The following is an 11,066-nucleotide window of genomic DNA, read 5'->3' as shown; positions in this document are numbered from 1 at the left end:
ATTATCCAAGTGATTTTAATTACAAATACTGAATCTGATAAAATGCTGAATCCTGAACCTAGGCCCTGATCCTGGAATTTGTTTTGTATGAGGCATTCAGACACATGGAGGTGCACAAGTAAAGAAGAAATTACAAAACTGAGTGTCTAGCTTTTTTTTTTTTTCTAATTATGATGGCAAATGCACTGATGTATTTGGATAAAATACACGATTCTATGCAGAGCAACATATGACCAATCTTAGTTATTTTTGCAGCTGTACCAAGGGAAAAAAAAGGGTAGTAAGACTAAAAGATCCTCTCATACATCTCTACTAAGATGATTAAAAATAAATAAATATGTGACATATTACTTACGTGGCCTATTAAATCCTAAAGCAAACTTGATTTTGTCCTATGGCTAACCATCCACAGAATACAGAATTTTGACTGAACTGGTAGTCACCACTATAAAGCATTAAATTACTAAATTTTATTTTTAAAATTAGTTGTTAATTACTGTAATAGTATATATTATAGTAGCTTACTTGCAGTGTCACCTATTCTCTGAAGCCAAAGCAAGTAGTGTTTTTAATTACTTAACATTTTGAATCTCAACTTTTGATTTTTATTTATGCACTAATTATTCTGAACTGAGTTACCTGGTCCAATGAAATGTTAACTAGCATTTCTCCTGCTCAGGTCTTCGAGTAGGTATGTACCGTAAATACCTTTTATACAGAATCTTTTGCATGTGGCAGCAAAGCAGAGTAACATTTAATTAACAGGAGTGAAAGAGTATGAATTTCTTCATTTAAAACATGCCAAAACCAACATTCTGCAGAGCAAGACTGTAATTAACAGAGTTCCTAAGCCTGCTTTTCTGATTTAGAGGCTGATTTTTTTCAAAAAGAAACTGCTTTTTAGGTATTTTAATTAATATTGGAGCAATTTGGTCTGAAGAGGCAACTGTACCAACTATTGTTTTTATATTATTTGAAGCAGGAAGATTCCTTTTATTTCCATATGCTCTGAAGCCAATAAATCACTAGCAGATATGTAGAACTTCTTTAATGTATAAAGTATCGTTCTGGTGAAAATAGCTCCACCCCCCCCCCCCCCCCGAGTCTTTAGGAACATTTCAAGACAAGACTTGTTTCGTCTTGCTTTTTTTTTACTTAATTGAAATTATTATGAAAATTTAGATTACTACTTTCAGACCTCAATTTCTACAAATATAAAAAATTCTGATATAAAGTCATCTATAGCAAACTGAACTTCCACTTGTGATATGTTATGACCGTGAAATATAATATTTAAAACTTCATTACTACTATAATTTAAGCATTTTTTCAGGATGAAAATCAAGCTTAAATAAGCTACTTCAACAAATAAAGAAAAGGCGTCTAACTACCTGACCACTACTCTTTGCAAGCAAATTACCATTTATGTGTGAGGTGCATACACTTAAATAAATAAGCCTCTGTTGGGAACAACTGGGTGGTCAGAGCAGGATATTTTAGCAGCAAAATTTCTTTGCTTTTGATTGTTAGAAGTAACTTTTTTCTTCAGGATTTTTTTTTAGAGTAAAGATAGGTATGATTTTAGAAATCTTCAGAGTGCAAATTAATTCTTTTCTAACAGCATGAACCATTGCTCCACTAGTCACTTGTTGACCTTCACATTCTGAGCTGTGAAAAAAGGAAAGAGATCCTATATTGATAGTTTGAAGAGTTCAGTGTTGCATGTCAAGGAGCAACAAGAGCTGCTGCTCCCTCAGGGAGGTAACCCAGGAGTTGAGCACAGTCAGCAGGGAAGGGGCTTTGCCAGTGAGACCCACCCCAAGTACCTGAGCACAACTGACATTAGGGAAGTCCACTGTGATGAGGCAGGTCTGAGGTCAAACTGGAAGTACCAGCCAGTGAAGCAGGGTTTAACACCGCCTAGCAGTTGGCAGGCAGGTCTTTACTGACAAAACAAGTCTGAAGTCAAGGTAGAAATCAATCCTTGGATAAAGGTCCAGATCAGAGGAATATCTGTAGCTTGGTAGGAACCTAGCTATAATTAAGCTAGAGATTAACACTTTTACAGTGTAACTCAGGCCAGGAGTCTGGGTCCTGGGGTGTGGCAGAATAGACCAGGTGGGGCTGATCAGGGCCATTAAAGCTTATTAATGCACTTAAGGCCCTGACATGGTATGTCTATTTTAAAGAGTAAAGTGCTGGGGTTGTTGGTTTGTTAGTTAATTTGCTTTTAAAAGTGCTAAAATTGAGTTAATAAGTAAATCAATTATTTTATTAGATAGTTTAATGTTGTATTAGTTCCAGAGGCTATTGTATTAACTGTGCGTCTCAAATGGGCTACAGTAAGGAGTTAGGAATTTGTGTCCTGCTGGTAAGGAATGCTGAAGCAGGCTCTATTAAATGTATGTTGAGCAATGTTATAGGCATTCTTTTCCTGGAAAACTAGATCTTTTAATAAAACAATGGGAAATGTAACAAGACAGAACAGTAAGAATAGATGATTTAACCAGGCAAATAGATGATTTAACCAGGCAAATAGATTATTTAACCAGGCAAATAGATGATTAACCAGGCAAAGTGCAAGGTCCTGCACCTGGGTCATGGCAATCCCAGGCACAAATACAGGCTGGGCAGGGAATGGATTGAGAGCAGCCCTGAGGAGAAGGATCTGGGAGTGCTGGTGGATGAGAAGCTTAACATGAGCAGGCAATGTGCCCTTGTGGCCCAGAAGGCCAACCGCATCCTGGGCTGCATCAAGAGGAGCGTGGCCAGCAGGTCAAGGGAGGTGATTCTCCCCCTCTACTCTGCCTTGGTGAGACACCACCGGGAGTACTGTGTCCAGTTCTGGAGCCCCCAACACAAGAAGGACATGGATCAGTTGGAGAAGGTCCAGAGGAGGGCCACGAAGATGATAAAAGGGCTGGAGCACCTCTCCTATGAGGACAGGCTGAGAGAGTTTGGGCTCTTAGCCTGGAGAAGAGGAGGCTCCAGGGAGACCTTACAGCAGTCTTCCAGTACCTCAAGGGGGCCTACAAGAAAGACGGGGAAAGGCTGTTCAGTAGGGCCTGTTGCAATAGGACAAGAAGTAATGGTTTTAAAATAGTGGGGAATAGATTTAGATTGGAAATCAGGAAAAAATTTTTTACAATGCGAGTTGTAGAACACTGGAACAGGTTGCCCAGAGAGGTGGTGGAAGCCCCATCCCTGGAAACATTCAAGGCCAGGCTGATGAGGCTCTGAGTAACCTGATCTAGTTGGAGATGTCTCTGCTCCTTGCAGTGGGGTTGGACTAGATGACCTTTGAAGGTCCCTTCCAACCCTAACCATTCTATGATTCTATGATCTTTACTGCTTTATGTTAATATTTTATTTGAGGGTTCAGTATTTTTACGGACCAAGTAACATTTTGTACACCTACTAAAAATATTATTTTAGGCTGCCAGGATTTGTAACTTTTTTTGTTGTTGTTCACCCTTCTTCATGTGAGTGTGTCTGCCTTATTTAAGTGGTAAACATAATTATGTGCTACTGAGTTATATAGTCACCTAAATCTAAAGAATTGGTTTACAAGCAAAAGCTTTAAGGAGTGTCTGTGATAGCTTGTGTTTTGCAAGCAAATTGTGTATTTGAAGATGGAGAGAAGATACTTTTGTATTTAAAGTACAAAACCATGAGATGCTTACACTTCATGCTTAAGTGTACTACTGACTTCTTTCGAATCTCTGTTTGTCAGTTAACTACTTGCTAGCCTTTATTAGCGCTCTCATTTCTATTAACTGTATGCTTATTTGAATTCCTAGCATCAAAAACACTAACAGAGAAGTAACTTGAATTTCAATTTTTAACATCAGCACCTAGCATTAAAAACTTTTCTTCTGCTCTGCAGACCTGCAAGGTGCAAGTGGTGTAACACTAGTCTTGGTCTAAATACTCTAATATATTCTGTGAGACTTAAAACGGCTACCTTGCAGATCCTATTACCTAGCACTGGCATGCCAAGTATTTCAGCTTTGTACAGGTCTGCTTTTTTTTACTATACCATTGGTTGTATTATGTCTGAGTTGCATAAACAGTAATATCGCTGTACTCAAGGATATTGTGGAGCTGAAACTGTAGCTGCACTTCTTTTCAGTATCCTTCTTTGTGTGGGGTGTAGGGAAGGATTTCTGTTTATTTTTCTGTGGATGCAGAACCTGATCTGACCCGAGTATAGTTCATGGGTTGTTTTCGAAGTGTGTTTTTTTTTTTTTTAATAGTTTTTGCACTGATAACCTTCTACCTTCTGTGTATTGCATTTAGCTTTGATTAGTAGGTATAAAAGTGTGGTTAAAAAAAAAAGTGAGGCAGTGTGGTCTTGGTTTTGCTTTGCTTTATAGGGTTTCTCTGAGAAAACTCTAGAGAGGCAGCTGTAGGGTGCAGGAGATTTTCATTCTGTCTTATGGGAGCCAATGGAGAATGAATAGTGCCATAAAAAGTTACCAGCACAAGTGTGATTCTATAAAGTTAATTTTTCAATGCTGAAAAACTCAGTTTTCTAAATATAAAACTGTCAATTAAATGCTTTGTAAGGATGGTATCATTATTGCCACCTTCAGGCAACAAAAAGAATGATCCATTTTCTGAGTCACTATTCAGAATTCTGTTTACAAAGTGTTTGGGCTTACACTGTGGAGTTAAGTTTAGCATTTTTTTTTCTAGTCACAGCCTTGTATTTTCCTGTTGGAGTAATAATACATATATATATATATATTTTTTTTTTCTTCTTTGGCCTTAGTATCTGCCGACATGTCAAAAACATGCTTGCTTGTTTCAGGAAGCTGTGATTGATAGACATGTAATTCTTCAATGGTGAATATTATTTGAATGATAAACACCTCATATACAAAGAACTACTCAGCAAAGGCAGGTATTCCCTCCCACTCCACTTCCTGGTGAAGGCTTTTTCAGGGATTATGCAATAGCATTACAGATTTAAAATGTGTGCCAGCAATTAATAGGACAAGCAAGGATTATACAAAAGACTGTTGACATATCAGATGAAATTGCAGTGCTGAAATGTAAATAATGGAAGTATCACTGATTTCTAATATAGAAGAATTAGTGTCTCTAAGATTTTAATCAGATTTACATCTAGATAGAGAAGAGATTTTTCTTTACTTACGATGAACTTCAGGAATTTTACCATTTTTTATTCTATCTGTTTTAAAAATACTTAGTTTTACAAAAGCTTGCACTTGAACAGAGAAAAAGTTTTAAAGAGGGAAAAAAAAAGTTTGAGAGGGAGACTACTCTAATTATTCTTTGCCAAAGCTTTCTTCCAAAAGGACTCCTGAGTTCTGATAGCATGTTCTTTGAAATGGAATTGCTCAAAATATAGATCAAAATTAACTAATGTTTTAACAGAGATATTAGGAGCTAACCCAAGAACATTGAGATTTAGCATCTCCATAATCCTCTAGTCTTTTTCATAAAATATTTTTGACAGGTACTTCGACATAAAATAATGACATTTAATAAGGACAGTTATTTTGTCATAAAATGCTTAAAATAAAATATATTCTCTGTATTCACACAAATACAGGATGGGCGGAGAATAGATTGACAACAGCCCTGAGGAGAAGGACTTGGCTCTGGAGCCCCCAACAAAAGAAGGAAGTGGACCTGTTGGAGAGGGTCCAGAGGAGCCACGAAGATGATAAAAGGGCTGGAGCACCTCTCCTATGAGGACAGGCTGAGAGAGTTGGGGCTGTTCAGCCTGGAGAAGAGGAGGCTCTGGGTAGACCTTATAGTGGTCTTCCAGTACCTCAAGGAGGTCTGCAGGAAAGACAAGGAAAAACTCTTCAGTAGGGCCTGTTGCAATAGGAGTAGGGGTAATAATATAATAGAGGGAGGTAGATTCAGATTGGATATTAGGAAAAAAAAAATTTACAGTAAGGGTGGTAGAACACTGGAACAGATTGCCCAGAGAGGTGGTGGATGCCCCATCCCTGAAAACATCCAAGGCCAGGTTGGACGGGGCTCTCAGCAACCTGATCTAGTGAGGTATGTCCCTGGTGCTTGCAGGGGGGTTGGACTAGATGACCTTTAAAGGTCCCTTCCAACCCAAACTGTTCTATGATTCTATTAAATGGAATGTTATTTGTGTACTACAGAATAGGTACAGAAATCAGTATCTTCTGCTACTATAATTGTACTTTTGAAAATGTTACAAAAGTAGTGGAGGAACTACATCTTATTTAAAATATCTCCTGCTGGCTTTGTATCACTGTTAAAACAATTATTTTCATTCTGCAATCTGTGCATGCTCTCTAAAAACCCAAGTTTTTAACGGAAAGTTTAAGGAAAGGAAAACACATTATACAAGCAAGTACTTGAGTACAGAAGTCAGTTCCAAAAATAACAATGAACACTTGTGCTGAAATTCTCAGGAAGGATGAAGCCTGAGAATCAGCCTGAAGATGAAGAAAGCTTTTGGGAATATGTCAACAAATCTTTCTCTGTTTCCTGGGGGTGGCTGGTTGTTTTCAACATCCTTTTCATTAATATGATTTGTAATAGAAACTATATACCGACTTCTATACATAGAGATGTGAAAATTAATTGCTTTTTAAATTTAATTTCTAACACCTATAGTCTCTTCTCTGATGATTTACTTTTCTTCTGTCTCTCCCTTCTTTTTTTTTTTTTTTTTTTTTTTTTTTTTCCTTCTACAGAGCCCTTTCCACTTTTGTTTAAGCACTTAAAATGACAATGTTTCCCAGAGGAAAAAGTGTACTTGTAAAACTTGAGCTTTATGCCAATGATTCTCTATAATGTATTAAGATGCATCTTACTATTAATAATGGACAACACTCTTTTTTATCATCTTACATTGTGTATTGAAAATATAAATCAGATTACTTTAAAACTCCAGTGTAATAGCACAATGTGTATCTAGCTGTTAATTTATTTAAGAAATGTCTGTTCTGCGTTTCTGTCTAGCACTTGATGTGTTTATTTCCACATTTTTCTTAGAAGGCTGGGGACATTTTGTGCAGTTATTTGAGAAGTAATGTGGATGGATGCCATACTTGAAGACTGTTTTCATACCTCCTATCAACATATAACTTAAGTTTACTGTTAACTTGATCCATGCAAGTAGAGCCATTGATTCTTAACTTGACTAGGCATATGCCTAGCTATCTTCTTGAATTAAAGCCTCAGATTGGAAAAGAACCAGTAACTTATCAGCCAGAAGCAAATGTTATTTTAAGATGCGAGAGGGTATTCCAGGCACTAGTTCACTAGATAATTTGGAACCTACTTCTGTGTATTGCTCTGAGTATACTTTCTTGCTCAACTTCTGAAACCATATGACAAGTGGATAACACCAGTGTGTGAGCAGCAATGAATATCCATTTTAAAGTCATTTAACTGAACAAGTCCCTGTTAACTGTAACTTCCAAGAAATAAGTAACAGCATTTAGAAAGAAGATTAATGTACAGTTGTAAGTTTTCAGGCATTCATTTCCCCCTTCTGAAGGCATCTTTTAAAATCAGTATTCCCTGATACGTCAGGGTGGTTATAGAGGTAAATACTGGGCCTAATATTCTCAGCTCATGTTGTTAGTGGAGTCTAGGCTACAGTTCACAGCAGTAGCAAGCTACCAGGCTAGAAATACTGTATTGCAAACTGCATGGAAATTCTTAGTTTTGCAGATTAATAGAACAATATGTATCTTCCTCAAAGTGAGCAAGACTGTATAGTGTGAGGAATGAAACCGACCTCTCTCAGTAAGCTGCATATGAATGTCTGCCTGGAGTTCAGAGCTGATTTTGTTTGCCAAAGGGCAGTAGTGATACTGTTACTGTCTCGTAGTCCTCTGCTGTTGGAATTGCCATCTGTGATGCAGTACTTTCACAAATAAAACTGTTTCTATCTGCAAACTCAGCCTGGGATGTAAAGTCATGTTCTTTCTGGCTTGCACATCACTGCTAATAGAGCTGCTGCTGTAACTTGGTCAAGAATTCTGTTGATTCAGAAGCCAGTAAAGAAACTCAGAACTATGTTGCCTCGGCAAGTATGAATAAATGTTTATTTATATCAGTCAAGTGACTATGCCTGCATACAGATAAGATCACTTAAAGGAAGATGCAACTTTCACAAGTTACTCCTTCAGCTTATTACCTCACTGGATAAAGAGAGGCTCCCATTTGATATATAGTTTTGTTTTTTAGATGCATCCATTTTAACTGTGCATTTTTGATGTTGCCCTCCTAAGTAGAACCTGCCGAGAGTTAATGACAATAAATTACATCAAAGTCCTTTATTTACTAAAGATTTTAATAAGTTTACTAAGTTCTCTTCTCTATTACTTGCATTATTTTGTATACATAAAACTATAGCTCAGGCAGCTGGAGATTAATAGCTGCTAATTCTTCTGATCACTCTGATCTTCCAGGTTTGGGAGCTTTCTCCATCCTATCCTTTTTAATCTCCTCCAAGTTACCTGCATGGACTTGCTATTGTTGTAGTAAGGAAGGATGATAGTTCTCTTTGGTTGTTTTTCCATGCTCTGTATAGAGTTGTTCTGTAGCTCTGAAGGCTGCTGTGAAGTATCCTGAACTTCTATGGCATGAGGGAGAAGAGACCTACTTTGACCTTAAATATATATACACTTTCCAGACTGACCTGGCAACGTATTGATTACTTACGTTCTCTACCATAAACCTAAAGATTCAAACTCCTGTACTGATTTTAATAGTAGTGATCAAGAACATTCTTCAATTGTTTCCTTCCTTCATTGACAGGAAAAGTGTTTAAAACATTCACATAACGTAGCCTCATAATTTTTCTGTGCAAATAATCCAGCGGTGTGAAGATCAGCAGAGGGCAGTATTGAGATATAAATAGAATAACAATGACTTGAAAATTAAAAAAAAAAAATAGGGTTGCCATGTGGTTTTTTGTTTTCCTTCATAGAATCAGAGAATAATGTACAATGAAAGGCGTCTCTGAAGGTCAGCAGGTCAATCTCTGGCACAGAGAGCCAAATTTAAAGTTAGATACAATCAATCTGGTGGTGGTAATAGTATCATTAGGGTTGGAAGGGACCTTTAAAGGTCATCTAGTCCAACCCCCCTACAAGAAGCCGGGACATCTCCAACCAGATCAGGTTGCTTAGGGCCCCATCCAACCTGGCCTTCAATGTTTCTAGTGATGGGGCATCCACCCACCTCTTTGGGCAACCTGTACCAGTATCCCACCACCCTCATGGTAAAAAATATTTTCCGATTATCTAATCTGAATCTACCTCCCTCTATTTTGAAACCATTACCCCTTGTCCTATTGCAACAGGCCCTACTGAAGAGTTTTTCCTTGTCTTTCCTGCAGACCTTTAGGTGCTGGAAGGCCGCTATGAGGTCTCCCTGGAGCCTCCTCTTCTCCAGGCTGAACAGCCCCAACTCTCTCAGCCTGTCCTCATAGGAGAGGTGCTCCAGCCCTTTTAGCATCTTCGTGGCCCTCCTCTGGACCCTCTCCAACAGTTCCACATCTTCCTTATGTTGGGGGCTCCAGAGCTGGAGATGGGTGGACTCCAGGTGGGGTCTCACCAGAGCAGAATAGAGGGGCAGAATCACCTCCCTCGTCCTGCTGGCCACGCTTCTCCTGATGCAGCCCAGGATGCGGTTGGCCTTCTGGGCCGCAAGGGCGCATTGCCAGCTCATGTTGAGCTTCTCATCCAGCAGCACTCCCAAGTCCTTCTCCTCAGGGCTGCTCTCAATCCATTCTTCACCCAGCCTGTATTTGTGCTTGGGATTGCCATGACCTACACGCAGCATCTTGCACTTGGCCTGGTTGAACTTCATGAGATTTGCCCGGGTCCACCTCTCCAGCCTGTCAAGGTCCCTCTGGATGGCATCCCTCCCTTCCAGTGTGTCGATAGCACCACAGAGCTTGGTGTCATCGGCGAACTTGCTGAGGGTGCACTCTGCCCTACTGTCTGTGTTGCTGACAAAGATGTTGAACAGGGCCAGGCCTAATACAGACCCCTGAGAAACACCACTCGTCACCAGTCTCCACCTGGATATTGAGCTCTTGACCACCACTCTCTGAGTGCGGCCGTCCAGCAAATTCCCTATCCACTGAGTAGTCTGTCCATCAAACCCATGTCTCTCCAGTTTAGAGAGAAGGATGTCATGTGGGACAGTGTCAAAAGCTTTGCACAAGTCCAGGTAGATGACATCAGTTGCTCGTCCCTGGTCCACCTATGCTGTAACCCCATCATAGAAGGCTACCAAATTGGTCAGGCACGATCTGCCCTTGGTGAAGCCATGTTGTAATGTGTTTCAGTTGTTGAGTATTCTATAATGATCTGCAATCAGATTAGTTTTCTCTCCAAATCACTTTTACATCCAGTTGTGAGACTGGATGTAAAGCATGCCCAGTGCTGAAGTGCAGTAATTTTGTCTGAATAATACCAGAAAAAAAATATTTAGCCATTTTTGTTTAGAAAGTCAGGAAATAGTATTTTCTAACAATTGCTCTTATGTGTCCTCCTCAATTTTAATAATAATAATAGGCAAGCATCTAAAAAAAAAATTAGTCCTACAAGTATCTTTTCTGTTACTTTTGCAAGGCAAGATTGACAAGCATGATTGTATCTATGTAGCTTCTGTTGAAACAATGTCATAGAATCATAGAATTGTTAGGATTGGAAGGGACCTTTAAAGGTCATCTAGTCCAACCCCCCTGCAAGGAGCAGAGACATCTCCAACCAGATCAGGTTGCTTAGGGCCCTGTCCAGCCTGGCCTTCAATGTTTCCAGGGATGGGCCTCCACCACCTCTCTGGGCAACCTGTTCCAGTGTCCCACCACCCTCATGGTAAAAAATTGTTTTCCTGATATCTATTCCGAATCTACCTCCCTCTATTTTGAAACCATTACCCCTTATCCTATTGCAACAGGCCCTACTGAAGAGTTTTTCCTTGTCTTTCCTGCAGACCTCCTTTAGGTGCTGGAAGGCCACTATAAGGTCTCCCCAGAGCCTTCTCTTCTCCAGGCTGAACAGCCCCAACTCTCTCAGCCT

This window comes from Chlamydotis macqueenii, chromosome 5 (genome assembly GCF_036417535.1).
Source record: "Chlamydotis macqueenii isolate bChlMac1 chromosome 5, bChlMac1.mat, whole genome shotgun sequence".
NCBI classification, from domain to species: Eukaryota; Metazoa; Chordata; class Aves; order Otidiformes; family Otididae; genus Chlamydotis; species Chlamydotis macqueenii.
This window is presented reverse-complemented; position numbering follows the sequence as displayed.